The 26,653-nt window shown below is 37.9% G+C and overlaps 1 long non-coding RNA gene across 17 annotated transcripts in view; it reads left to right on the top strand.

Moving 5' to 3' along the window:
• Nucleotides 1-26,653, top strand: part of LOC149123551 (uncharacterized) — a 203,075-nt gene that overhangs the window by 15,038 nt on the left and 161,384 nt on the right. For 15 of the 17 annotated variants that reach the window (XR_016216209.1, XR_016216210.1, XR_016216208.1 and 12 more), the window contains one exon: nucleotides 23,543-23,700. This is a non-coding gene — a long non-coding RNA (uncharacterized LOC149123551). Of the gene's footprint in view, nucleotides 1-7,515; nucleotides 7,575-23,542; nucleotides 23,701-26,653 lie in introns of all 17 variants that reach the window. The other 2 variants (XR_016216212.1, XR_016216201.1) reach the window with 1 other exon arrangement.

The following is a 26,653-nucleotide window of genomic DNA, read 5'->3' as shown; positions in this document are numbered from 1 at the left end:
CTGTAATAACACTTGTCATTTTGTAGCTGAAATTGCTAAGCTTTAGGCACAAGTCTGGCTGTCCCAACTGAATCATACTACACCAACTTGAGCTATGTTTATAGTAAGTGAATGTGATTATTCATTGGCAGCTAATTTTTTTAAGTAAACAAATTTTACATTTTTCATATATTCAGATTTAGAATCATAATGATACTTCCATACCACCCTCCCTTTTGTTCCCACACTCCCTCCCCCATCCTTACTTATTCTTTCTTGTACAAAGATCTAAATTCAATTTATTTTATATTCGTAAAATTAACCCTAAAATAAGTATTCAACAAATAGTAAAGAAACAAATAAAATATGCTGTTCCTCAACTATAGAGAAAAGAGCTATAAACAATCACTGAATCTGAAAAGTCAATTTTGCTCTATAAATTACATTTTTTGTATTAATTACCGCAGATCAGGGAAAACATGTGATATTAGTCTTTGTGGAACTGGCTTATTTCAATTAGTATAATAGTTCCCAGATGCAACCATTTTGTTGTGATTCATTCTTTTTACGGCTGAGTAGTATTCCGCAGTGTATATATGCCACATTTTCTTTATCCATTCATCAGTTGGTAGACATCTGGATTGATTCCATATCTTAGCTATTGTGACTTGAGCTGCAGTGAACATGGGGGTACAGATCACTCTTTCATATGCTGATTTTATTTTGCTTGGGTAGGTTCCCAGAAGTAGGATTGTTGGTCATATGGTAGATCCAATTTTGGATTCCACCATAGTGTCTTCTATAATGGATATATTAGTTTACATCCCACCAATAGTGTATTAGGGTACCTTTCCCCCATATCTTCACCAGCATTTACTATTTTTTGATTTTTGGATAAGAGCCATTCTTACTGGGGTGAGGTGAAACCTCATTGTGGATTTTATTTGAATTTCCCTGATGGCTACTGATCCTAAGCATTTTTTCATGCATTTGTTGGTCATTTGAATTTCATCCTTTGAAAAATTGCTGTGTATGCCCTTTGCCCATTTCTTGACTGGGTTGTTTGTTTTGTTGTTGTTGAGTTCCTTGAGCTCTTAATAGATTCTGGATATTACTCCTTTACCAGTTGCATATTGTGCAAAAATTTTCTTCTCTTCTGGTTGCCTCTTCACTTAATGAGAGTTTCCTTTGCAGTGCAGAAGTTTCCTAGCTTGATACAATCCCATGTGTCTATTTTTCCTTTCTTTACCTGTGCTCCTTAGGTTTTGTTTTGTTTTGTTTTGTTTTGTTTTTTTTACAAGCAGTCTTTGACTATGCCAATGTCTTGCAGTTTCTCCAATATTCTCCTCTGGTACATGGATGATATCAGGTCATAGATTTAGATTCTTGATCCATTTTGTGCTGATTTTTGTGTAAGGGTAAGGTAGGGGTCAGGTTTCATACTTCTGCATGCAGAGATTGAGTTTCCCAGCACTGTTTGTTGAAGAGACTCTCCTTTCTCCAGGGATTGATTTTAGTTTGTTTCTGAAAGATTAATTTGTTATAGTTTCATGGATTGATTTCTGGAGCTTCTATTCTGTTCCATTGCTCTACATGTCTATTTTTGTGCCAGTACTAGGCTGTTTTGATTATATCTGTCCTATAATATTCTTGAAATTGTATTGTGATGCCTCTGGCTTTGTTTTTGTTATTTCAAATTTGTTTAGGTAATCAAGGTCTCTTGTGTTTCCATATGGATTTTTTTAGACAGGCAGGGTTAGACAGTGAGAGAGAGACAGTGAGAAAGGTCTTCCTTTCGTTGGTTCACCCCCAAATGGCCACTATTGCTGGCGCTCTGTGCCGATCTGAAGCCAGGAGCCAGGTGTTTCCTCCTGGTCTCCCATGGGGTGCAGGGCCCAAGCACTTGGGCCACCCTCCACTGCATTCCTGGGCCACAGCAGAGAGCTGGACTGGAAGAGGAGCAACCGGGACAGAATCCAGCACCCCAACCGGGACTAGAATTCAGAGTGCCAGTGCCGCAGGCCGAGGATTAGCCTAGTGAGCCGAGGCGCCGGCCTCCATATGAATTTTACCATTATTTTTTTCTGGATTTGAGAAGAATGTCGTTGGTATTTTGATTGGGGTCTCATTGAATCCGTAAATTGCTTTCAGTGATATGTATATTTTGATGATATTCTTCCAATCCACGAACATGGAACATTTTTCCATATTTTTGTGTCATCTTATATTTCTTCTTCTTCTTTTTTTTTTTTTTTAATGTTTTGTAAGTTTCATTGTAGAGATTTTTGACTTCCTGGTTAAATTTTTCCAAGATATTTAATTCTTTTTTTGTGGCTGTTGACCTCTTGGTTTAAATTTTTCCAAGGTATTTAATTGTTTTTTGTAGCTGTTGTGAATGCAACTGATCTTACAAGTACTTGCTCAGGAATGGTATTGTCTGTGTATACAAAGGCTATTGATTTTTGTGTGTTAATTTTATACCCTGCAACTCTACCAAAGTCTTTCATAAATTCCAGTAGTCTCTTAGTGGATTCTTTTGGTTCCCCTTTTTAGAATCACGTCCTCATAATTTGTCCTCACAGCATAATTTGAATTCTTCCTTTCCAATTGGTATTCCTTTGATTGCTTTTTCTCACCTAATGGCTCTGGCTAAAACTTTTAGGACTATATTAAATAGTAATGGTGAGTGTGGGCATCCTTGTCTGGTTCCAGATGTTAGTGAAAATGCTCCCAACTTTTCCCCATTCAATATGATGCTGGCTGTGGGTTTGTCATAATGCCCTGATTGTGTTGAGGAATCTTCCTTCTATACCCAATTTGCTTAAGGTTTTTATCATGAAAGGATGTTGTATTTTATCAAATGCTTTCTCTGCATCTATTACGATGATCACATGGTTTTTGTTCAGCAGTTTGTTAATGTGGTGTATCATACTTATTGATTTGTATAAGTTGAACCATCCCTGCATACCAGGGATAAATTCCATTTGGTCCAAGTTAGTGATCTTTCTTATGTGTTGTTGGATTTGAAAAGTTAGTATTTTGTTGAAGATTTTTACATTTATATTCATTGTGATACTGGTCTGTAGTTCTGTTTCTTTGTTATATCCTTTTCTGGTTTTGAATTAAGTTGATACTGGCCTCATAGAAGGAGTTTTGGAGGATTCCCTTTCAGTTGATTTGAATAGCTTGAGAAGAATTGGAATTAGTTTCTTAGAAGTCTGGTAGAATTCAGCAGTGAACAGTGAAGCCAGTCTTGTCTTGGGTTTTTTTGTTGTGATTGTTGGGTGGGTCTTTATTACTGATTCAATCTCTGTCTTGGATATTGGCCTGTTTGGGTTTTCTGTGGCTTTATAACTCAGTTTTGGTAGGTTGTGTGTGTCCAGCAATCTGTTTCTTCTGGATTTTCTAATTCATTGGCATACATCTGTTTACACTAACCCCTGATGACTCTTTTTATTTCTGTGGTTTCCATTGTTACATCGTCTCTTTCATTTTCAAATTTCAAAAATCCAGCTCTTTATTTCATTGATTTGCTGTTGTTTTTCTAGGTCCCTGAGATGCTTTGATAGGCCATTTATTTGAAGCCTTTCTAATTTCTTGATGTATGTACTAATTTCTGTAAATTTCCCTCTTAACACTGCTTTTGCTATAGTCCATCAATTTTATTATGTTGCATTGTCATCTTTATTTTCAAGAATTTTTAAATTTCCCTTCTGATTTCTCCTATGACCACTGTTCATTCAGGAGCATGTTTTTCAGTCTCAATGAATTTGCATATTTTCTAGAGTTTCTTAAATTGTTAATTCCTAGCTCATTCCATTTGGGTCAGAAAAGACACATGGTATGGTGTAATTATTTTTGCACATGCTTTATGGCCTAGCATATGTTCTGTCTTATAGAAAGTTCCATGCACTGATGAAAGGAGTGTATATTCTTCAACTGTGGGATCAAAGGTTCTGTAAGTATCAATTAGGTCCATTTGGTCTGTAGTCTAGATTAGCTCTGTTGTTCTTTGTTGACTTTCTGTCTAGTTGATCTGCCCATTCAAGAAAGTAGGGTGTTAAAGTCTCCCATTACTATTACTTTGGAGTCTATGTCTCCCTTCAGATCCATTAACATTTGTTGAAAATAGCCATGCACCCTGGCATTGGGTACATAAGTAGTTATTATAGTTACATCTTCCTGTTGAATTGTCCCCTTAATCATTACATAGTGCCCTTCTTTGTCTTTTTTAAAAGTTTTTGTATTAAAGTCTATTTTGTCTGATATTAGGCTGGCTACATATGCTTGCCTTTGATCTCTGTTATCATTGAATATCTTTTCCATCCTTTAATGTTTAGTCTGTGAGTATCTTTGTTAGTGAGGTGTGTTTCTAGTAGACAGTAAATAGATGAGTCTTGTTTTCATCCATTCTGCCAGTATTTATGTTTTAATTGGATGTGTATTGGGTCATTATATAGTATCCCATAAGTCTCAATAACTGTTTTCTGTTTTTAATTTAATTTCTTCTTCTTCTTTTTTGTCTGAGCTATTGCCAAAGATTGCCTTTCAGCTTGGGTGTTCTTTCTTCTGCCTCACCAAGTCTGTTGTTGAGGCTTTCCACTGTGTTTTTTATTTGGCATACTGAATTCTTCATTTTTAATTTTTCAGTTTGCTTTCTCTTCAAAATCCATCCATGCCACTTGTGGATTTCCTTAACTCATGAATTTGCTTCTCATTGCTTCTTAGTAATTCTGTGATCATTCTTTTGAATACCTTTTCAGGTATTTCAGCAATTTCTTCATCTTCACATTCCTATATGAAAGTGCTGGCTGGCACCGCAGCTCACTTGGCTAATCCACCGTCTGCAGCGCCGGCACACTGGGTTCTAGTCCCGGTCGGGGCGCCAGATTCTGTCCCAGTTGCTCCTCTTCGAGTCTTAGCTCTCTCCTGTGGCCTGGGAAGGCAGTGGAGGATGGCCCACTGCCATCCTCCACTGGGCCTGCACCCGCATAGCAGAGAGCTGGATCAGAAGTGGAACAGCTGGGAGTTGAACTGGTGCCCATATGGTATGGTGGCACTGCAGGCAATAGCTTTATCCTCTAGCCACAGCACTGGTCCCTGAGATTTGATTGTTTACCAGCCCTTAACACTATTGTTGTGAAACAGTTTTTGTTTGTTCGTTTGTTTGTTTCTTCTTACTATTTGTTGAATTCTTTACTTAGTGGAGGATTAAGCTTGTGATTATAAAATAAACCAAAGGGGCTGACGCTGTGGCACAGCAAGTTAAAGCCCCAGCCTGTAGTGCTGGCTTCTCATATGGGTGCCAATTTGAGTCCTGGTTGCTCCCCTTCCAATCCAACTCCCTGCTGGTGAGCCTGGGAAAGCAGCAGAAGATGGTCCAGGTGCTTGGATCCCTGCACCCACGTGGGAGACCCAGAAGAAGCTGCTGGCTCCTGGCTTCAGATCGGCTCAGCTCTGGCCATTGTGGCCATTTGGGGAATGAACCGGTGGATGGAAGACCTCTCTCTCTCTCTCTGTCTCTACTTCTCTCTCTTAACTCTTTCAAATAAATAAAATAAATCTTTAAAAAAGAAAATAAACTGAAAGTATGTCAATATAAAAATTGAAACACAAAATAAGAAGGGAAGGAGGAGAGAGGTGGAAGATTGGACAGGCCAGAGGCTGGGGTGGGAAGTGTAACTATGCTCCTAAGTCTGTGTATATGGAATACATGAAATTGTAAACCTTACATAAATAAGTAAGTAGAAAAACCACTGTTCCTCAACAGTAGAGTCAAGTGCTGTAAACAATAATGAAATCTCAGAGTGCCAATTTTGCTCATATACATTACATTGTTTTATACTCTGTATATTATTTACTGCAAGTTAGGGAAAACATAGGATATTTGTCTTTTTGGGACTACTTGTTTCCTTAAGCATAATGGTTTCCAGTTGAATCCATTTTGTTACAAGAGACACAATTTCATTCTTTTTTACTGCTGAGTAGTATTTATAGTGTTAATGTACCACATTTTCTTTATCCAGTTATCACTTGACGGACATCTGGGTTGAATCCATATCTTAGCTATTGTGACTTGAGCTGCAATAAACATGGTGGGGGTGGGGTACAGATAATTCTTTCTTAAGCTGATTTCATTTCTTTTAGGTAAATTTCCAAGAGTGTGATACCTAGCTCATATGATAGGTCTATATTCAGATTTCTCAGGTATCTCCATACTGTCTTCCAAAATGGTTGTAATCCAATAGTGGATTAGGGTGCCTTTCCTCCACTCTTGCCAGCATTTTTGTTTGTTGATTTCCATATTATAGCCATTTTGACTGGGGTGAGTAAAATATCATTGAGTTTTGATCTGAATTTCCCCGATGGCTAGTGATTCTGAACATTTTTTTCACGTGTTTGTTGGCCATTTGAATTTTATCTCCCAAAAAATCGCTGTGCATGTCCTTTGCCCAGTTCTCTTATTTTTATATTTATTTATTTATTTTTTTTGACAGGCAGAGTGGACAGTGAGAGAGAGAAAGACAGAGAGAAAGGTCTTCCTTTGCCGTTGGCTCACACTCCAATGGCCGCCGCGACTGTCACACTGTGGCCGGCGCGTTGTGTTGATCCGAAGGCAGGAGCCAGGTGCTTCTCCTGGTCTCCCATGTGGGTGCAGGGCCCAAGCACTTGGGTCATCCTCCACTGCACTCCTGGGCCATAGCAGAGAGCTGGCCTGGAAGAGGGGCAACTGGGACAGAATCCGGTGCCCTGACCGGGACTAGAACCCGGTGTGCCAGCACCGCAGGCGGAGGATTAGTCTAGTGAGCCGCAGCACTGGACATACTTTGCCCAGTTCTTAACTGGATTGTTTTGTTCTTGCTTTTGCATGCATAGATCCAGTTTTCCAAGCACCATTTGTCGATGAGAGTGTCTTTTATCCAGAGACTGATTTCAGCTATTTTGTGAAAGATTAGTTTGCTGTAGATATGTTGATTGATTTACTTTCTGTTCTGTTCTATTTGTTTCTATCCTGTTCCATTGGTCTTCATGTCTATTTTTCTGCCAGAACTAGGCTGTTTCGATTATAACTGCCCTGTACTATGTTTTTATTAATTCTTTGAAGATTGGTTTATGTAGGCATGTATGTATGTATGTAGTTGAATAGCAGAATGGCAGGGAGAGAGAGAAAAGCAGAAACAGAAAAATCTTCCATCTCTTGGTTCACTCCCCTAATGGCTGTAACGGCTGGAGCTGGGCTATCTGAAGCCAGGAGCTTCTTTGGGGTCTCCAGTGTGGGTGCAAGGACCCTAGTACTTGAGCCATAATCTGCTGCTTTCCCAGGCCAACTGGCAGGGAGCTGGATTGGAATCGGAGTAGCCAGGACTGATACCTATATGGGATGCCAGTGTCCGAGGCAGTGAGTTTACCAGGTATGCCACGGAACTGACCCTGTAATATGTCTTGAAACCTGGCCTTGTTTTTATGGTTTAAAATTGGTTTAGCTATTCAAGGTTGCTTGTGTTTCCATACTAATTTTAGCATCATTTTTTCTAGATCCAAGAACGTCATTGCTGTTTCGATTGGGATCACTGTGAATCTGTGAATTGCTTTGGGTAGTATGGGCATTTTGATAATATTAATTCTTCCAATCCATGAACATGGGAAATTTTTCTGTTTTTTTTTTGTGCCTTCTTCTAAGATAATATATTTTAAATTTACATTAAAAGTGCTTAATATTTCATCAAATAAAAAGTTTAATAAGAAAAAAGACCCTGAGGCCGGCGCCGTGGCTCAATAGGCTAATCCTCCACCTTGCGGCGCCGGCACACCGGGTTCTAGTCCCAGTCGGGGCGCCGGATTCTGTCCCGGTTGCCCCTCTTCCAGGCCAGCTCTCTGCTATGGCCAGGGAGTGCAGTGGAGGATGGCCCAGGTGCTTGGGCCCTGCACCCCATGGGAGACCAGGAAAAGCACCTGGATCCTGGCTCCTGCCATCGGATCAGCGCGGTGCGCTGGCTGCAGCGGCGGCCATTGGAGGGTGAACCAACGGCAAAGGAAGACCTTTCTCTCTCTGTCTCTCTCTGTCCACTCTGCCTGTCAAAAATATATATATAAAAAAAAAAAGACCCTGGTTTAGTGGGAATATAGACAACAGCTCTAACCAATAATTGAATGGAATAATGGCCGAATCTCCAATATACAGTAAATTTCAAGGAAGTCACAGATCATCAGGGCTCAAGGTTTACTGAGTAGTGATTTTGGAATGAAGCACATCAGAATCCACAGAGAAGCGTGCTAATGTTTGGATTCCCAAGGTCCACTGCAGCCCAACTGAACTAGAATATTTCTGTAAATGCTAATGAGTGATTGTTGGGACTAAATATAGGTAGCCTTTGGTTCTCAAACTTGGCTGCACATTAGAATTTGTGGAACACTTGGAAAATGATTGTGATGTGCCTCTGAAATTGAGAACTTCTCCTGGCTTGATGTGCGTGACCTATTAATGCTCAATAAGTGATGTGTGCTCTCACATTAGATTGAAAAAACTAGCACTTGATTAAAAGCCCATCTATAATTTTATTAAGTGAAAAATCAGTTGAACTATGCAATATAATTTTTTTTACTTTAAATATGACTAAATCTTAGCTTTTTGTGAGCATAAGTTTTTCCCAAAATGGTTACATGGTTAAATAATCAGGAGTAAAAATGAGCACCATTTAAATTATAAACAGTGTTAGTAAACATAAATTTTACAACAGTGAAATTTTATATTTTCAAAAATAAATATTCAAATATAAATAGCATTAGTCACTATATTATATAACTCCCTTCATTCAAGAATATTATATTTTAAAACAGGGCCTCTATGACATTGTCAAGAAGAAACAAAACTTTATTTCAATCACTGTAACTTACAAATTTTCTTTTTTAAAATTTTTAAATTTTGAAAAATGTCAACATAAACAAATTTTATGTAAGTCATTTATACAAATTTAGGAACATAGTAATATTTCCTACCCTAATTTCTCTCTCACCCACACTTCCTCTTCCTTCCTCTCTTAATCCTTTTTTTTTTTTAACGATTTTTAAAATTTATTTGCCAGGTAAAATTACAGACAGTGCAAGAGAGAGACAGAGAGAAAGGTTTTCCTTCCGTTGGTTCACTCCCCTAATGGCCACAATGGCCGGAACTTCGCTGATCTGAAGCTTGGAGCCAGGAGCTTCCTCCTGGTCTCCCATGCGGGTGCAGGGGCCCAAGCACTTGGGCCATCTTCTACTGCTTCCCAGGCCATAGCAGAGATCTGGACTGGAAAAGGAGCAACCGGGACTGAAACCGGCACCCATATGGGATGCTGGCACTGCAGACGGAGGATTAACCTAGTGCACCATGGCACCGGCCCCCAATCCTTCTATTAATTTGTACAAATATCTACTTTTAGTTTACTTTATACTAATGATATTAACCGTACATTAAGTATTCAACAAAGAGAGGAGGAAAAAAATTTTCTTCAACAATGGAGAAAAGGGCTATAAACCATCACTGAGTTTCACAATGTCAATTTCACTCTTACACATTACATTTTTGGTACTCTATTAGTTACGACAGATCAGGGAAATCATATGGGATTTGTCTTTTTTGGATTGGCTTATTTCACTAAGTATAATGGTTCCCAGTTGTATCCATTTTGTTGCTAAAGACAGGATTTCATTCTTTTTTATGGCTGTGTAGCATTCCATCTCTCTCTGTATGTATATGATTCCATATATATATAATTCCATATATATATGATTCTATATATGTATGATTCTCTTTATATATGAATCATATGAATATATATAAATCATATACGTTATATACATACATATATATGATTCCATGTCTTAACTATTGTGAACTGAGCTGCAATAAACATGGGATACAGATAACTTTTTCATATGCTGATTTAATTTCAGTTGGTTAAATTCCCAGGAGTGGGAGTGGGAGTGGGATTGTTAGGCCATATGGGTAGATCTATTTTCAGATTTTTGAGTTAACTCTATACTTTTTTTTTTGAAGAAAGGTTTTATTTAAAAAATTCAAATTTCATAGGAATAGCTTTTGGAATATAGTGGTTCTTCCCCCCATATCTGTCCTCCCACCCCCACTCCCATCCCACCTCCAATTCCCTCTCCCATCCCATTCTTCATTAATATACATTTTTAATTATCCTTGTATATAGAAGATCAACTCTATACTAGGTAAAGATTTCAACAGTTTGCACCCACACAGACACACAAAGTATAAAGTACAGATGGAAGACAGGTGTTACTGTTTATTCTCTCTCTCTCTCTCTCTCTCTCTCTCTCTCTGGCAGTCAGAGTTAGACAGAGAGAGAGAGAGAGACAGAGAGAAAGGTCTTCCTTCCATTGGTTCACCCCTCAAATGGCCACCACGGCCGGCGCACTGAGCCAATCCAAGCCAGGAGCCAGGTGCTTCCTCCTGGTCTCCCATGTGGGTGCAGGGCCCAAGCACTTCAGCCATCCTCCACTGCCTTCCTGAGCCACAGCAGAGAGCTAAGACTGGAAGAGGAGCAACTGGGACAGAATCTGGCGCCCCAACCATGACTAGAACCCAGAGTGCCAGTGCCGCAGGCGGAGGATTAGCCTCGGGAGCCGCGGCGCTGCCCTACTGTTTACTCTCATAGTACAACTCATTAAGGACAGAGGTCCTACATGGGGAGCAAGTACATAGTGAATCCTGTTGTTGATTTAACAATTGGCACTCTTATTTATGACATCAGTGATCAACCAAGGCTCTTTTCATTAGCTGACAAGGCAATGGAAGACTTTTGAGTTCACAAACTCCTTCATTATTTAGATAGGGCCATAAGTAAAGTGGAAGTTCTCCTTCAGAGAAAGGTACTGCCTTTTTTCTTTCTTTTTTTTTTTTTTTAAGATTTATGTATTCATTTGAAAGAGTTACATAGAGAGAGAAGGAGAGGCAGAGAGAGAGAGAGAGAGAGGTCTTCCATTCTCTCGTTCACTCCCCAGTTGGCCTCAATGGCCAGAACTGTGCTGATCTGAAGCCAGGAGCCAGGAACTTCTTCCAGGTCTCCCACACGGGTGCAGAGGCCCAAGGACTTGGGTCAACTTCCACTGCTTTCCCAGGCTGTAGCAGAGAGCTGGATTGGAGCCAGAACTTGAAACGGCACCCATATGTGATGCCGGCACTGCAGACAGTGGCTTTACCTGCTACACCACAGTGCTTTCTTTGATGGCCCCTTCTTTCCATTGGGATCTCACCTTCAGAGATCTTTCATGTAGGCCATTTTTTGCCACAGTGCCTTAGCTTTCCATGCCTGAAATGCTCTCATGGACTTTTCAGCCAAATCCAAATGTTTTAAGGGCTGATTCTGAGGCCAGAGTGCTGTTTAGGGCATTTGTTATTCTATGAATCTGCTGTGTGGACTGCTTCCCATGTTGGATCTTCCTGTCCTTTTTAATTCTATCTATTTTTGTTAGCAGACACTTGGTCTTATTTATGTGATTCCTTTGACACTTATTCCTATCTTTATAATCAATTATGCATTTAAAATGATCACTTTAACTAGTAAGATGGCATTAGTACCTGCTAAATTAATGGAATTTGGAGTCCCATGGCAAGTTTTTAGATTTGCCCTTAAGTAGTAAGTTCATGGGAACATGTGCTGAACTGTACATCTCTTCCCTTTCTTATTCCCACTCTTACTTTTTACAGGGATCAATTTTAAATTGGATTTAAACACCTATGAATAATTCTGTGTTAAGAGTTCAACCAATGGTATCAATTAGAAAAAGAAAATAGTAAAAAGAATAAAATAATAAGCTGTTTCTCAACAGTCAGGACAATGGCTGATCAAGTCATTGTTTCTCATAGTGTCAATTTCACTTCTATTGGTTTCCTTTTAGGTGCTCAGTTAGTTGTCATAGATCAGGGAGAATATATGATATTTATCCCTTTGGGACTGGCTTATTTCACTCAGGATGTTTTCCAGATTCCTCCATTTTGTTGCAAATGACTAGATTTCATTTTTTTTTGCCACTATGTACTATTCCATAGAGTACATATCCCATAATTTCTTTATCCCATCTTCAGTTGACAGGCATTTAGGTTGAGTCCATGTCTTACCTATTGTGAATTGGGCTGCAATAAACAAGGAGATGCAGATAGCTCTTCTATTTGCCGATTTCATTTCCCTTGGGTAAATTCTGAGGAGTGGGATGGCTGGGTCGTATGGTAGGACTATATTCAGATTTATGAGGTATTTCCAAACTATCTTCAATAGTTTGCATTCCTACCAACAATGGATTAGGGTACCCTTTTCCCAAATCCTCACCAGCATTTCTTGTTTGTTGATTTCTGTATGTGAGCCATTCTAACCAAGATGAGGTGAAAACTCATTATGGTTTTGATTTGCATTTCCCTGACAGCTAGTGATCATGAACGTTTTTTCATGTGTCTATTGGCCTTTTGGATTTCCTCTTTTCAAAAATGTCTATTTAAATACTTGGCCCATCTCTCTCTCTCTCTCTCTCTCTCTCTCTTTTTTTTAATTCATTTGACAGGTAGAGTTACAGAGAGTAAGAGAGAGAGACAGAGAGAAATCTCTTCCTTCCATTAGTTCACTCCCCAAATGTCCACTACAGCTGGTGCTGCGCCAATCCAAAGCCAGGAGCCAGTGCTTCTTCCTGGTCTCCCATGCAGGTGCAGGAGACCAAGCACTTGGGCCATCCTCCACTGCCTTCCTGGGCCACAGCAGAGAGCTAGACTGGAAGAGGAGCAACCGGGACTAGAACCCGGCACCCATATGGGATGCCAGCACCACAGGTGGAGGATTAACCAAGTGAGCCACGGCACCAGCCCCCTAGGCCCATCTCTTAAGTGGGTTGTTTCTTTTGTTGTTGTGGAGTTTATTGATCTCTTTATAGATTCTGGTTATTAATCCTTTATCAGTTGCATAGTTTGCAAATAATTTCAACCATTTTCTCGGTTGCCTCTTGACTTTCCTGACTGTTTCTTTTGCTGTACAGAAATTTCTCAATTTAACATAATCCCAGTTTTTAATTTTGGCTTTGGCTTCCTATTTCTCTGAGGTCTTTTCCAAGAAGTCTTTGCCTGAGCCAATATCTTGCAGGGTTTCTCTGATGCTGTCTCATAATTTATGGTGTTGGGTCATAGATTTAGATTTTTTTAAACATTTATTTAATAAATATAAATTTCCAAAGTACAGCTTTTGAATTACAGTCGTTTTTTCCGCCATAACTTCCCTCCCAGCCACAACCCTCCCATCTCCTGCTTCCTCTCCCATTCCATTCACATCAAGATTCATTTTCAATTCTCTTTATATATAGAAGATCAATTTAGTATATATTAAGTAGAGATTTCAACAGTTTGCACCCACACAGAAACACAAAGTATAAAGTACTGTTTGAGTACTAGTTATAGTATTAATTCACATTGTACAACACATTAAGGACAGAGGTCCTACATGAGGCATAAGTGCACAGACTCCTGTTGTTGATTTAACAATTGACACTCTTGTTTATGGCATCAGTAATGACCCTAGGCTCTTGTCATGAGTTGCCAAGGCTATGGAAGCCTTTTGAGTTTGCCGATTCCGATTTTAGTGTCTGCTAATATTAACTGATAGAATTAAAAAGGAGAGAACGATCCAACATGGGAAGCAGGATACACAGCAGACTCATAGAATGGCAGATGTCCTAAACAGCACTCTGGCCTCAGAATTAGCCCTTAAGGCATTCGGATCCAGTTGAAAAGCCCATGAGAGTATTTCAGGCATGGAAAGCCAAGACACTCTGGCAAAAAAAAAAAAAAAAAAAAAAAAAAACCTAAATGAAAGATCTCTGCAAGTGAGATCCCAGTTTAAAGAACAGGTCATCAAAGAAGGTGGTACTTTCTCTGAAGGGAGGAGAGAACTTCCACTTTGACTGTGACCGTAGATTTAGATATTTAACCCATGTTGAGTGGATTTTTGTGTTAGGTGTTAGATAGGAATCTTGCTTCATACTTCTGCATGTGGAAATCCAGTTTTCCCAGCACAATTTGTTGAATAGACTGTCCTTGCTGCAGGAATTGGTTTAACTCCTTTATCAAATATACGTTGGTTATAGATGTTTGGATTGATTTCTGGTGTTTTCATTCTGTTCTATTAGTCTGTCCATCTGTTTTTGTACCAGTGCCAGGCTGCTTTGATTATAAGTGCCCTGTAGTATGTCCTGAAGTCTGGTATTGTGATGCCTCAGGCTTTGTTTTTGTTGTATAACATTGCTTTAGCTGTTGAGGTCTCCGGTGCCTCCATATGAATTTCACCATCATTTTTTATATATTTGAGAAGAATGTTTTTGGTTGTTTGAATGCGATTGCATTGAATCTTTAATTTGCTTTTGGAAGAATGGACATTCTTATGATATTGATCCTTCCAATCTATGAACATGGAAGACTTTTCCATTTTTGTATCTTCTTCTATTTGTTTCTTTAATGTTTTGTAATTCTCATCATAGATTAATTTGACATCGTTAGTTAAGTTTATTCCAAGGTATTTGAATTTTTTGTAGCTATTGTGAATAGGATTGATCTTAAAAGTTCATTCTCAGCCATGGCTTTGTCTGTGTATAAAAAGGTGGTTGACTTTTGTGTATTGATTTTATATCCTGCTATTTTACCAGGCTCTTCTATGAGTTCCAGTAGGCTCTTAGTGGAGTTCTTTGGATTTCCTAGATAAAGAATCATGTCATCTGCAAGTAGTGATAGTTTGAATTTCTCCTTCCAAATTTTATCCCTTTGATTTCTTTTTCTTGCCTAAGATTTCTGGCTAAATCTTCCAGGACTATATTGAATAGCAATGGTGAGAGTGGGCTTCTTTGTCTGGTTCTGGATCTCAATGTCAATGCTTCCAACTTCCCCATTCAATATGATGCTGGCCATGGGTTTGCCATAAACCACCTTGATTGTGTTGAGGAATGTTCCTTCTATACTCAATTTGCTTAAGAGATTTTTTCATCAGAGAGTGTTATATTTTATCAAATGCATTTTCTGTGTCTATTGTGATAATCATATTAATCATATGGTTTTCGTTCAACAGTTTGTTAATGTGATGTATCACAATGATTGATTGCGAGTGTTGAACCGTCTCTGCATACCAGGGATAAATCCCACTTGGTCTGGGTGGATGATCTTTCTGATGTGTTGTTGGATTCGATTGTCTAGGATTTTGTTGAGGATTTTTGCATCTATGTTCATCAGGGAAATTGGTCTGCAATTCTCTTTCTCTGTTGCATCTTTTTCAGGTTTAGGAATTAAGGTGCTACTGGCTTGTTAGAAAGAATTTGGGAGATTGTCTCTCTTACAGTTGTTTTGAATAGCTTGAGAATTGGAGTTCTTTAAATGTCTGGTAGAATTCAGCAGTGAATCCATCTGGTCCTGGTATTTTCTTTGTTAGGAGGGCCTTTACTACTGATTGAGTTTCTGTCTTGTTTGTAGGTCTGTTTAGGTTTTCTGTGTCTTAATGGTTCAATTTAGGTAGCTTGCATGTGCCAAGGAATCTATCCATTTCCTCTAGGTTTCCCAGATTCTTGGCATACAACTCTTTGTAGTAATTTCTGATTACTCTTTTTATTTCTGTGGTGTCAGTTGTTAAATTTCCTTTTTAAGTTCTAATTTTATTGATTTGGGTCTTATTTCTCCTTATTTTGGTTAGTTGGGCCAATGGTGTGTCAATTTTTTCAAAAAACCGTCTCTATGTTTTGCTGTTTTTTTGTATATTTTTGATTCAATTTTGTTGTTGACTTCTTCTCTAATTTTAATTTTTTCTTTTCTCCTAGTAGTTTTGGATTTGGTTTGCTGTTGTTTTCTATATCCTTGAGATCCATCGATAGCTCATTTAGTTGCCTTTCCAATTATATGATGTAGGCAACTATTGCTATAAACTTTCCTCTTAACAATGCTTTTGCTGTATCTCATAAGTTTTGATATGTTGTGTTGTCATCTTCATTTGTTTCAACAATGTTTTTGATTTCTCTTTTGAATTCTTCTATGACTATTCATTCAGATGCATGTTGTTCAGTCTCCATGTATTTGCATATGCTCTAGAGATTCCTCAGTTACTGATTTCCAGTTTCATTCCATTGTGTTCTGAGAAGATGTATGGTATGATTTTGATTTTTTGAATTTGCTGAGACTTGCTTTATGGCCTAGTATGTGTTCAATCCTAGAGAAAGTTCCATGCGCTGCTGAGAAGAATGTGTATTCTGCAACTGTAGGCTGATAAGTTCGGTAGCTATCCATTAGGTCCATTTGGTCTATAGTGTCAAATAAATCTGCTATTTTTTTGTTGATTTTCTGTCTGGTTGATCTGTACATTACTGAAAGTGGAGTATTCAAGTCCCCCAATATTATTGTATTAGAATCTAAGTCTCCCTTTAAATCCTCTTACATTTATTTAAGTAGCCAGATGCCTTGTAATTAGGTGCATATATGTTTATAATAGTCACATCATCTTATTGAATTGATCCCTTAATCATTATATAGTGCCCTCCTTTGTCTCTTTTAACAGTTTTTGTGTTAAAGTCTATTTTGTCTGATATTAAGATGGCTACACCAGCTCTTTTTTGGTTTCTGTTAGCTTGGAATATCTTTTTTCATCCTTTCACTTTCGGACTGTGCATCTTTGTTGGTGAGCTGTGTTTCTTGTAGGCAGCAAATAGATGGGTTTTGTTTTTTAATCCATTCAGACATTGTGAGTCTTTTAACTGGGGAGTTGAGGCTATTTACATTCAAGGTGACTTTTGATAAGTAATGACTTTGCCCTGCCATTTTTCCAAAAATATTCCTAATTTATAATTTGACCTTCCTTTGATCTTTTACTGAGAGATTTTCTTACTTTACCTTCTTCCATATTTACAACCATGTTTCTGTGTGTAATGCACCTTTAAGCATTTTTTGCAGGCCTGGACGGGTGGTTACAAATTCTTTCAATTTTTGTTCATTATGGAAGGTCTTTATTTCAGCTTCATTCACAAATGAGAGCATTGTAGGATATAATATTCTGAGATGTCAGTTTTTTTCTCTTAGTACTTGGGCTGTATCTTTTTTTTATTTGACAGATAGAGTTAGACAGTGAGAGAGAGAGAGAGAAAGGTCTTCCTTCCATTGGTTCACTCCTCTAATGGCCACCACAGCCAGCACGCTGTGCTGATCCGAAGCAAGGAGCCAGGTGCTTCCTCCTGGTCTCCCTTGTGGGTGCAGGGGCCCAAGTACTTGGGCCATCCTCCACTGCTTTCCTGGGCCACAGCAAAGAGCTAGACTGGAAGAGGAGCAACTGGGACTAGAACCCAGCGCCCATGTGGATGCTGGCGCCGCAGGTGGAGGATCAACCAAGTGAGCCACAGCGCCAGCCCCTTGGGCTATTTCTCACCATTCCCTCCTATCTTGTAGGATTTTGATGAGAAGTCTGCTGTGATTCTAATTGGAGATCCTTTGACTGTAATCTGGCGTTTGTCTGTTGCACATTTTAGAATCTTCTCTTTATGCTTCACTGTGGTGAGTTTGATTACAATGTGTTGTGGCAAGGATCTTTTCTGGTCATGTCTATTGGGAGTTCTGTGAGCTTCCTGCACTTGGATGTCCTTTTCTTTCTTCAAATCTGGGAAATTTTCTGCCATTATTTCACTAAAAACCCTTCTAATCCTTTCTCTCTCTCCATGCCTTCAGAAACTCCTATGACCTGTTTTTTTTGTTTGTTTGTTTGCTTGTTTGTTTGTTTGTTTGTATTCTCTAGATTCCCAACAGTGTTTTTTCGTTTTGCCACTTCTTGTGTTTGATTTGACTGTAGACTTTTCTGTGCTTTGTCTTTTATGTCCAATATTCCTTGTTCTGTTTCACCAATTCTGTTTTTAAGGCTCTCCATTGCATCTTTTATTTGTTCTATTGAATTCTGCATTTCATTTTGATTCCTCTTTAAGAACTCAATTTTATGGGAGAAATTTTCTTTCATGTCCTGCACAGATTCCAGTAGTTCGTGCATTTGCTTTTGATTAATTCTGTGTAATCTTATCAATTTTTTTGAATTCCATTTCTTGCATTCTTATATCTCATTGTCTTCACAATCTAGTATTGAAGTGTCATGTTCTTTTGGGGGTGTCATGTTGTTTTCTCTGTTCTTGTTTCTTGGATTGGTGCATTTGTTGTTTGGCATTTGTGAAACTACTCATTGTTTTTTTTTTTTTTTTTTCCCCCCTGTGGTAGCTTTTGTCATTGTACTATGACTGTGTAGAAAAGTGGAATGTCTTATTTCAGTGAATCTCTAGAGGCTTGTAGTGGGTGTGGCAAGAGAGCTCTGTTCAGTTCTCCAGGGTTAAGGGTGTGCATAAGGTGACACACCCAGGTTTGGCGTGGTAAATCTTTTTTTTTTTTTTACAATGGCTGTACATGCTTACCATCCCACCAAGAGTGGATTAGGGTAACTTTTTTTGCCATATCCAGCCAGCATGTTGATTTCTGTATGAGAGTGATTCTGACAGAGGAAAGGTGAAATCTCATTGTGATTTTGATTAGCATTTCCCTGATGGCTAGGGATTCTGAGCCCTTTTTAATGAGTGTTTTGGCCATTTGAATTTTAGGCTTTGAAAAATGCTCGATCAAGTACTTTGCCCATTTCTTAACTGCATTGTTTGTTTCCTTGAGCTCTTTATAGCTTCTGTATATTAACCTTTCTCAACTGCATAGTTTGCAAATATTTTATCCCATTCTGTTAGTTGCTTCTTCAATTTGCTGAGTGTTTCTTGTGAAGTGCAGAAGGTTCTCAGTTTGATGTAATCCCATTTGTTTATTTTTGCTTTCACTGCCTGTACTTCTGGGGTCTTTTTCAAGAAATCTTTGCCTATGCCAGTGTCTTGCAGAGTTTGTCCAATCTTCTCCCTTAGAAATTTGATGGTAGCAGTTCATTGATTTAGATCCTTTATCTGTTTTGAGTTGATTTTTGTATAGGTGTTTGGTAGGAGTCTTGTTTTATACTTCTGTATGTGGCGACCCAGTTTTCCTAGCACCATTTGTTGAAGAGACTGTCCTTTATCCAGAGATTGATTTTAGTTAATTTGTGAAAGATTAATTGGCTGTAGATGCATTGATTGATTTCTGGAGTTTCTATTCCATTCCACTGGTCTTTTTTTAAAGGTTTATTTATTTATTTGAAAGTCAGAGTTACACAGAGAGAGGAGAGGCAGAGAGAGAGAGAGAGAGAGGTCTTCCGTCTGATGGTTCACTTCCCCAGATGGCTGCAATGGCCGGAGCTGTGTCAATCGAAGGCAGAAGCCAGGAGCTTCTTCTGGGTCTCCCATGTGGGTGCAAGGGCCCAAGGACTTGGGCCATCTTATACTGCTTTCCCAGGCCATAGCAGAGAGCTGGATTGGAAGAGGAGCAGCCGGGACTAGAACCGGCACTCATATGGGATGCTGGCGCTTCAGGCCAGGGCGTTAACCCATTGCGCCACAGCGCTGGCCCCTACACATCTATTTTTGTGCCATGCCTATTTTGATTATAAGTGCCATGTAGTGTGTCTTGAAATCTGGTAGTGTGATGCCTCTAGCTCTTTTGATTGCTTGTTTGAGAATGCTATTCAGTATCTCTTGTGATTCCATATGAATTTTAGTATTGTTTTTTGTAGATATGTGAAGAATGTCTTTGGGAGTTTGATTGGGATCACATTGAATCTGAAAAATTGCTCTCAGCAATATGTACATTTTGATGATATTAATTCTTCCAATCCATGAACATAGAAGGTTTTTTTTTCCATTTTTATGTGTGTCCTCTATTTTTTTTTCTCTAATGGTTTGTGATAATTTCATGCAGGTCTTTCATATCTTTGGTTAAATTTATTCAAAGGTATTTAAATTTTTTTGTAGATCTTGTGAATGGGACTGACCTTGCAAGTACTTTCTCAGACATAGCATTGTCTGTATATACACAGGTTATTAACTTTGTGTGTTAATTTCATATCCAGAAACTTTATCAAATGATTTTATGAGTTCAAATAGTCTGTTAGTGAGGTTTTTTGGTTCCTCTCTATGTAGAATCATGTCATCTGCAAACAGGAAATAATTTGACTTCTGCCTTTCCAATTTGTATCCCTTTGATTTCTTTTTCTTGCCTAATGGTTCTGGCTAATACGTTCAGGACCATATTGAATAGCAGTTGTGAAAGTGGGCATTCTTGTCTGGGTCAGGATGTTTGTAAAAATGCTTCTGTTGTTTGCCAATTAAATAAGATGCTGGCTGTGGAGTTGTCTTATGTTGCGATGATTCTGTTGAGGCATGTACCTTCTATACTCGATTTGCTTAAGGGTTTTTTCATGAAAGGATGTTGTAGTTTATAAAATGATTTCTCTGCATCTGCAGAGATAATAATATAGTTTTAATTCTTCAGTTGGTTAATGTGATGTATCACATTTATTGATTTGGGTGTTTTGAACCATCCTTGCATCCTTGCATCCCACTTGGTCTGAGTAAATGATCTTTCTGTTGTTTTGTTGGATTTGATAAGCTAGTATTTTGTTGAGGATTTTTTTTTCTGTGCAAAATATTGGTCTATAGTTCTCTTTCTTTGTTGTACCCTTTTCTGGTTTTCAAGTAAGTTCATGATGGCCTAATGGAAGGAGTTTGGGATATTCTCTCATTTATTTGTTTTGAATAGCTTGAGAAGAAGTAGAATTAGTTCTTCTATAAACATCTAGTAGAATTTTACAGTGAAGGCTTCTGGCTCTGGGATTTGCTTTGTTGGGAAGATCTTTATTACTTATTAGATCTCTGTCTTGGTTATGGGTCTTTTTAGGTTTTCTATGTTCATTACTCAGTTATGGTATATTATATGTGAAGAGGAATCTATCCATTTCTTCTGGACTTTCCACATTGTTGACATATAGCTATTTGTAATAATTCCTGATGATTATTTTTATTTCTGTGGTATCCATTGTTACATCTCCTTGTAATTTTTTTTTTTTTAATTTTGGTGGTCTTCTCTCTCTTTTTCTTTTTGCTTTTTTTTTTTTTTTTTGGTTTGCTGGTCCAATGGTGTTTCAATTTTATTTAATTTTTCAAAAAGCTAGCTCTTCATTTCACTTACCTTTTGTGTATTTTTGTTTTTATTTTTAATTTCATTTAATCTCTAATTTGGTTATTTTTTCCTCCTAGTAATTTGGGGTTTGGTTTGTTGTTTTTTCTAGGTCCTTGGGATGCATCAGTAGCATATTTATTTGATATATTTCCAATTTCTTGATGGAGTTACCAATTGCTATAAACTTCCCTCTTAACACTGCTTTTGCTGAGTCCTTTAATTTTGATAGGCTGTATTGTCATGTCCTACCTTCGGTCAGTGCTCCAGGCTGGACTGGACCCAAAGACAGTTTGGTCCACAAGGCTCTCCCTCCGGCAGTATCACCAGTGGCACAGGCTGCTCTAGTCTTTTCTCACCTCCCCCTCCAGTGCTGGCTTATTCTCCAGCTCTTGGCTGTGGGGATTGTTTTTGGGTCTGTACTCATTGCTGCACATCTGTACCTTCTGTTCTGATCTGTGGTGTCCCTCTTCTTTCTGTAGAATTTCTACTGCAGATTCCTCTCCTACTCTCCCCATGGAATGTACTTCATCTACTTTTTTTTTTTTTTTTTTTTTTGGCCACTTTCTCTTGTGTAGAACAGTACATCTTTCCCCTATTCAGCCATCTTGGAATCTTCCCCAGATTCAAATGATGATAATGATAATGATAATGATAAATGCCAATGCATACAAGTACTTACTTTGAGCCACTTACCATTTGAAGTGCTTTAGACATATTAACTCTATGTAAGCCATAGCCCCACGACAGTCAATATCAGCCTCACATCGTCACATTGTACACTTAAAGTGAAAAGCACACAGAAAGCTTAGATAAATAATTCATGTCCATATATTATTTTATAAATAATTTCTTCCTGGAATTAAAATTTGTATAAATAACTCTAGAAATGTGTGAGTGGGGGTTTGTTTGAAAGTTTGTTTTTGCTGTAGAAGTTAACATAATGGCATTCTTCTTGGTATCAAATCACCTTGCCTTCATTATATGTATTATGAGAACTATGAAAGCTAAAGTGCAAACTATTCTGTATCACTGCAGTGTTTCTTGTTAGATTATGTAGCATCGCATTTAAAAATTAAGTTAGGGTTACTATTTTGCTGAGTTATATTGCTTTCAGTATGCATGTAGTCTATTAGGTATGTGACATTTTCCTTTAAAGACCTCCTTTAACAAATAAGAAATATTTTAAAAAGTTTAAGAAAATTGAAAAAATAGTGATTAATGTATAAATATACTTAAAATATACTTAAAAATAATGATCCAGTCAACTTAGAGAAGAACTTATAATAATGGAATAGGCCTTTTCTTTCAACTGATTTAGTTTAGCAAATTTTCAAATTGAATTATTTACTAAATTTTTTTTTGTAAATTTTATGTAATCCAAGTCCAAATCTTGAAAGCAAAATGTCATACATACTTCCAGCCAATGCTATAAGTCTTCCAGTTGTATTAATAAATATATTCATGAAATCTTGATGTACTAGTACCTGGTACTAGAATGATAGTGATGTAATTTTATTTTAATTTTTTAGAGTTTTCTATAGATTATAAAAATTCTATAAGCATTACTCATTTTTGTAGTGAGAAAATCAAGTAAATATCATTCAAGAAAGTAAAACAGGAATTTAGGAATAAGGAGAACTAATACATCTCTTTAAACAAAACACAATCTTAGATTTTAGGACCAGGAAACAAGACCTGTACTACATTCACAGCAAATGTACCTAATTTTCTTATTAAGTGGAATTGTTTTTTTCATAGACACATACAGTTGTGAGGATTATAGGAGCAAGGAACCAGGTTGTTTGCTTCAAATAATAAGCTCCAATTATTTCGGAAATTCAGGTTTAGGAATAAAATCTGTAAAAAGATAAACTGAACACAATAAAAACTGCAAAGAATTTATTTCAGCAAACAGTGATTTGGGAATCAGGACCAAATGGAAAGTCGTTTCAAGCTCTGATGAAATGCAAGTAGAATGCTTTTTATAGAGAGTGAATATAGAAACAAGACAAAAAACACATTTGGTTGGTTACAGTTAAACAGTTACCTCATTTGTTCTGTATCTTCCATTGGAAAGTCCCTAGTTATACAACTGTTAGTTGGAGGCTTTTGATTTGTTCAGTTTAATTTTTTTTCTTCTGGAATTTATAAGAAATGGCCCAAGTTGTTTCAGGTATGTTTGCAATTCAAGCAAGGTGAAGCTTATTTTCAGAGCCTCACTATGTTCGTCTGTTCAGGGTTTTCTCAGGGCTTGCTCTTTATTTTATTATGTTTTAACAGCTTTTTTCCTAATTATATTTTAGGCCACTTTTATTAAATTGATAAGACCAGGAAATAAGGTTACTCTAAGTAGCCTAGTTGTCTAAACTGCGGGTTTTATTTGTGTGTTTCGTATTGAAATATCTGATTTCTCTACTTGGCTTTGCCTTCTGATTCCAGCTTCCTGCCAATGCGGGCCTTGGGAGGTCTTGGCGATGGCTGAAGAAGTTTGCTTTCTGCTACCACATGAAGTGCTTGGGTTTATTTCCCAGTTCTGGGCCTGGTCCAGTGCTGGCTGGTCTCATCCTAGCTGTTGCAGGCTTCTTGGGAGCTAGCAGGTATGTTCTCTCTCTCTCTTTCTGAGTCTTGTTCTCTTTTTTCTCTCTGCTTCCCAAACAAAGTAAAAAAAAACATTTGTGGAAAACTAAGTATCTAACAGTGGGGTGATAGATTCCATGAGGCATTCAAAGTTGAGTGATCTGTTTTCCTGAAAAGGCTGAAATTATTCACGGACTTTAAAAGGAGAGAAAGTCTTGGGACATACTAAGATTTATTCTCTTGAAAATCCATTTTGATTTCTGGTGAGGATGTTAAATCTAATGTGATTTCATTTTTTTCCATAGCAGCCAGGTTCCCTACCATCACTTAGCCTTGCTAGCTTATTGTTCTCTCATTTGTGGATGATATTTCCTTCCCAGTTATTATTAAATCTTATGACAGCTTATGTGTGAAAAAGTTGTCTGTTTCATCCAGGTATTGGTTCCTTCTCATCTTGATAATATGCTTTTTTATTTAGATAATAAGACATTTTAACATATGAATGTGCAGTTCTCTCAACAATCTTATTACCCACTATTTTGAAAGCTATTTCTGTCATTTATAATTGTAAATGAGTTAGTTTTTTCACATCTGAGACATTCAAATTCTATTAAGATTTTTAAACTGCCATATCAAATCCATGAAGTAGTTGGAGAAGAACCAAGTTCTTTATAACAGGCTTCCCTCACTTAAAAAAAAAATAACAGCATTTTAAATTTCTTTGCTTTATAGCTTTCTTTAGAAATGTACCATGTTAAACCACTTGTTATTGTTTGTAACATTTTGGATAGTCAGTAAACTAGTTTTCCCATTAAATGGGATATGAACTTTTCATTCATATTAAGTGATTGTTCACAGTAGTCTATCAATCTATCTAGTCACCTGCATTAGAGCATGTATTATTTATCAACTTTCAGTCTATTTATATATTTTAGAAATACGATATTTTATGCCAAATAGATTTTGCCTGATATTCTTTCTGTTTTCTCTATGATTTTTCAGTTAGATTAGAGGCAATATATTTCTGGTACCTAATTTTGATGATTTTCTGCCTCTGAATTCCGATACCCAAATAACTTAAAAGATTTATTTATTTATTTATTCATTCATTTGTCCGTTCAAATACTGTTTGTTTAGTGCTCTTAGGCACTATCAAGATTCCTTTACAGTGAGGGGTCATCCAACCCTGCCTGGGTGTGTGGCTTGGGTATGTCCCTGTGGAAGGGATCCGCCACAGAGGGAGTGGCGTCCTGATCCATGCTGACCCACTTCCCCGCTGCTGGCTTTCCTGGATCTGCATTGCACCAGTTCCTGGATTCTCCTTAGCCTCGCTTCACCTGTCTGCTCTGATACGCTGCCTCTTACTCATCCACTCTCATGTGTCCTGCTGGCCCGGTTTACCACCTGTCGCGCTTACTCGACTCTCTGGGCTGCTGTCTGCCTCCATGCATGTTCACGTTGGCAGCTGAGGCCAGACCTGCCTCTGCATCTCCAGCACTTGCTTCACGCCTTGGGATGTCTTGTTCCAGGTTGAAGCTACTTTACCCTACCTTTTTAGCCACATTAGTTTTATGAGATCTTTTTCAAAACACATTAAACCTGATCCTATCTCCTTAAAGAATAAACGTAGTATGTCTGACGGGGAAAACAAGGCTTTTTTTAAGTAAGGGCACATAGACACTGATAGTAATATTTACTTTTGTTCTACCAAGTAGCTGTTGAAATGTGGAATATCACTAAATGGTTCAGAATTTTTGGGTTTTGAAGGCATATGTGTTTTAGTAGGTACATATGTATATAACTTTCTGCATATGCACAATGTAGGGATATAAACTATCAGTTTTGTTTCATATGGATTGTATGAACTGGATAACCAAGTTTGTTGAAGTGTATGCAATGTAGTAAAAAAAAAAAAGACTTGATAAACTGCTTTTTAGTATGTTGCCAAAATGTATAGAATTCCTTTCTGTCAACCTAGATGTTTAAAGACTTTTTGCATGCTGTCAAGTTCTTGGTTTCCTTAGGAATGACTGATAATCCTGAACAGATGATACATTACGATATGCCAGTTCCTCCTTGTTCTCCCTTCATTTGTCTTTGATCCAGAGGTGTTTGCTCCCACTGAAAGATATCTTTGCTTGTGTGAATTGGCAGGGACATTTGTTTTCACTCAGGGAACATTATTTTACTTCTGCAAGGACAAACTTGTGCTTGAAAGTGTTTGCTTCTCTTTTGTATAAAATGTTATGCAAAATGCTATGTGGATAAAATCATCAGAAAAGCTTAGTCTTTGCTGATAAGCTGCTGGCAACCTTAGTCAATAAAGAATGCCAATGGAGAAGATTTGCAAAAATGCCTTCAGAGAAGTATGAAGTTATTAATGATGCAGGGGAATGTAGGTGCCAAAACGCGGTATTGAGAATGTGTGGGATCTGTTTTAGTAAGCAGCAAGTATTCTAATTTACTTAGGCCAAGCAAGAAAAAGAGGCATCCGATGGAATAGGCATATGTCAAATGTGAGTTTAATTCAATAGGTAATGAAGCGCTACCAGAAGGATCAGTGAAATGATCAGAGCTGAGTCAGGGGCATCCATTTGGCTTAAAGTGCAGAGGGAAAAAAGGACTATGATTTGCTTTGGACTAGATATTAATTGGGGGAGACAGTGAACAACAGAAATCATATAGGAGTAGATACCAAAAACAAAGCCAGGCAGTATTACTTAATTAGTATGAAATATGAAGAAATGAATTTCCATAGACTGTTACAGACATGATCCTGAGGTTTCTGTTCTTGAGAATGGTGGTAGAGTTCATATGTGTGAACTATGTTGAAGTAGGTGTGATCAGAGATAGTGCTGCATGTCTGGTGATCTCTACATAAGGTGGCAGGGTATGGTGGCAAACACTCGGCTCTGAAGCCTGACTTCTTGTATTCAGGTCTAGGTTTCTGCGTTTGCTTGTTTTATAGCCTTG

The sequence above is a fragment of the Oryctolagus cuniculus genome, chromosome 11 (genome assembly GCF_051225735.1).
Source record: "Oryctolagus cuniculus isolate XC-2025 breed Fujian yellow rabbit chromosome 11, ASM5122573v1, whole genome shotgun sequence".
Classification (NCBI taxonomy): domain Eukaryota; kingdom Metazoa; phylum Chordata; class Mammalia; order Lagomorpha; family Leporidae; genus Oryctolagus; species Oryctolagus cuniculus.
Note: the sequence above shows the minus strand (reverse complement) of the source record. Positions and strands in the feature narration are given on the sequence as shown.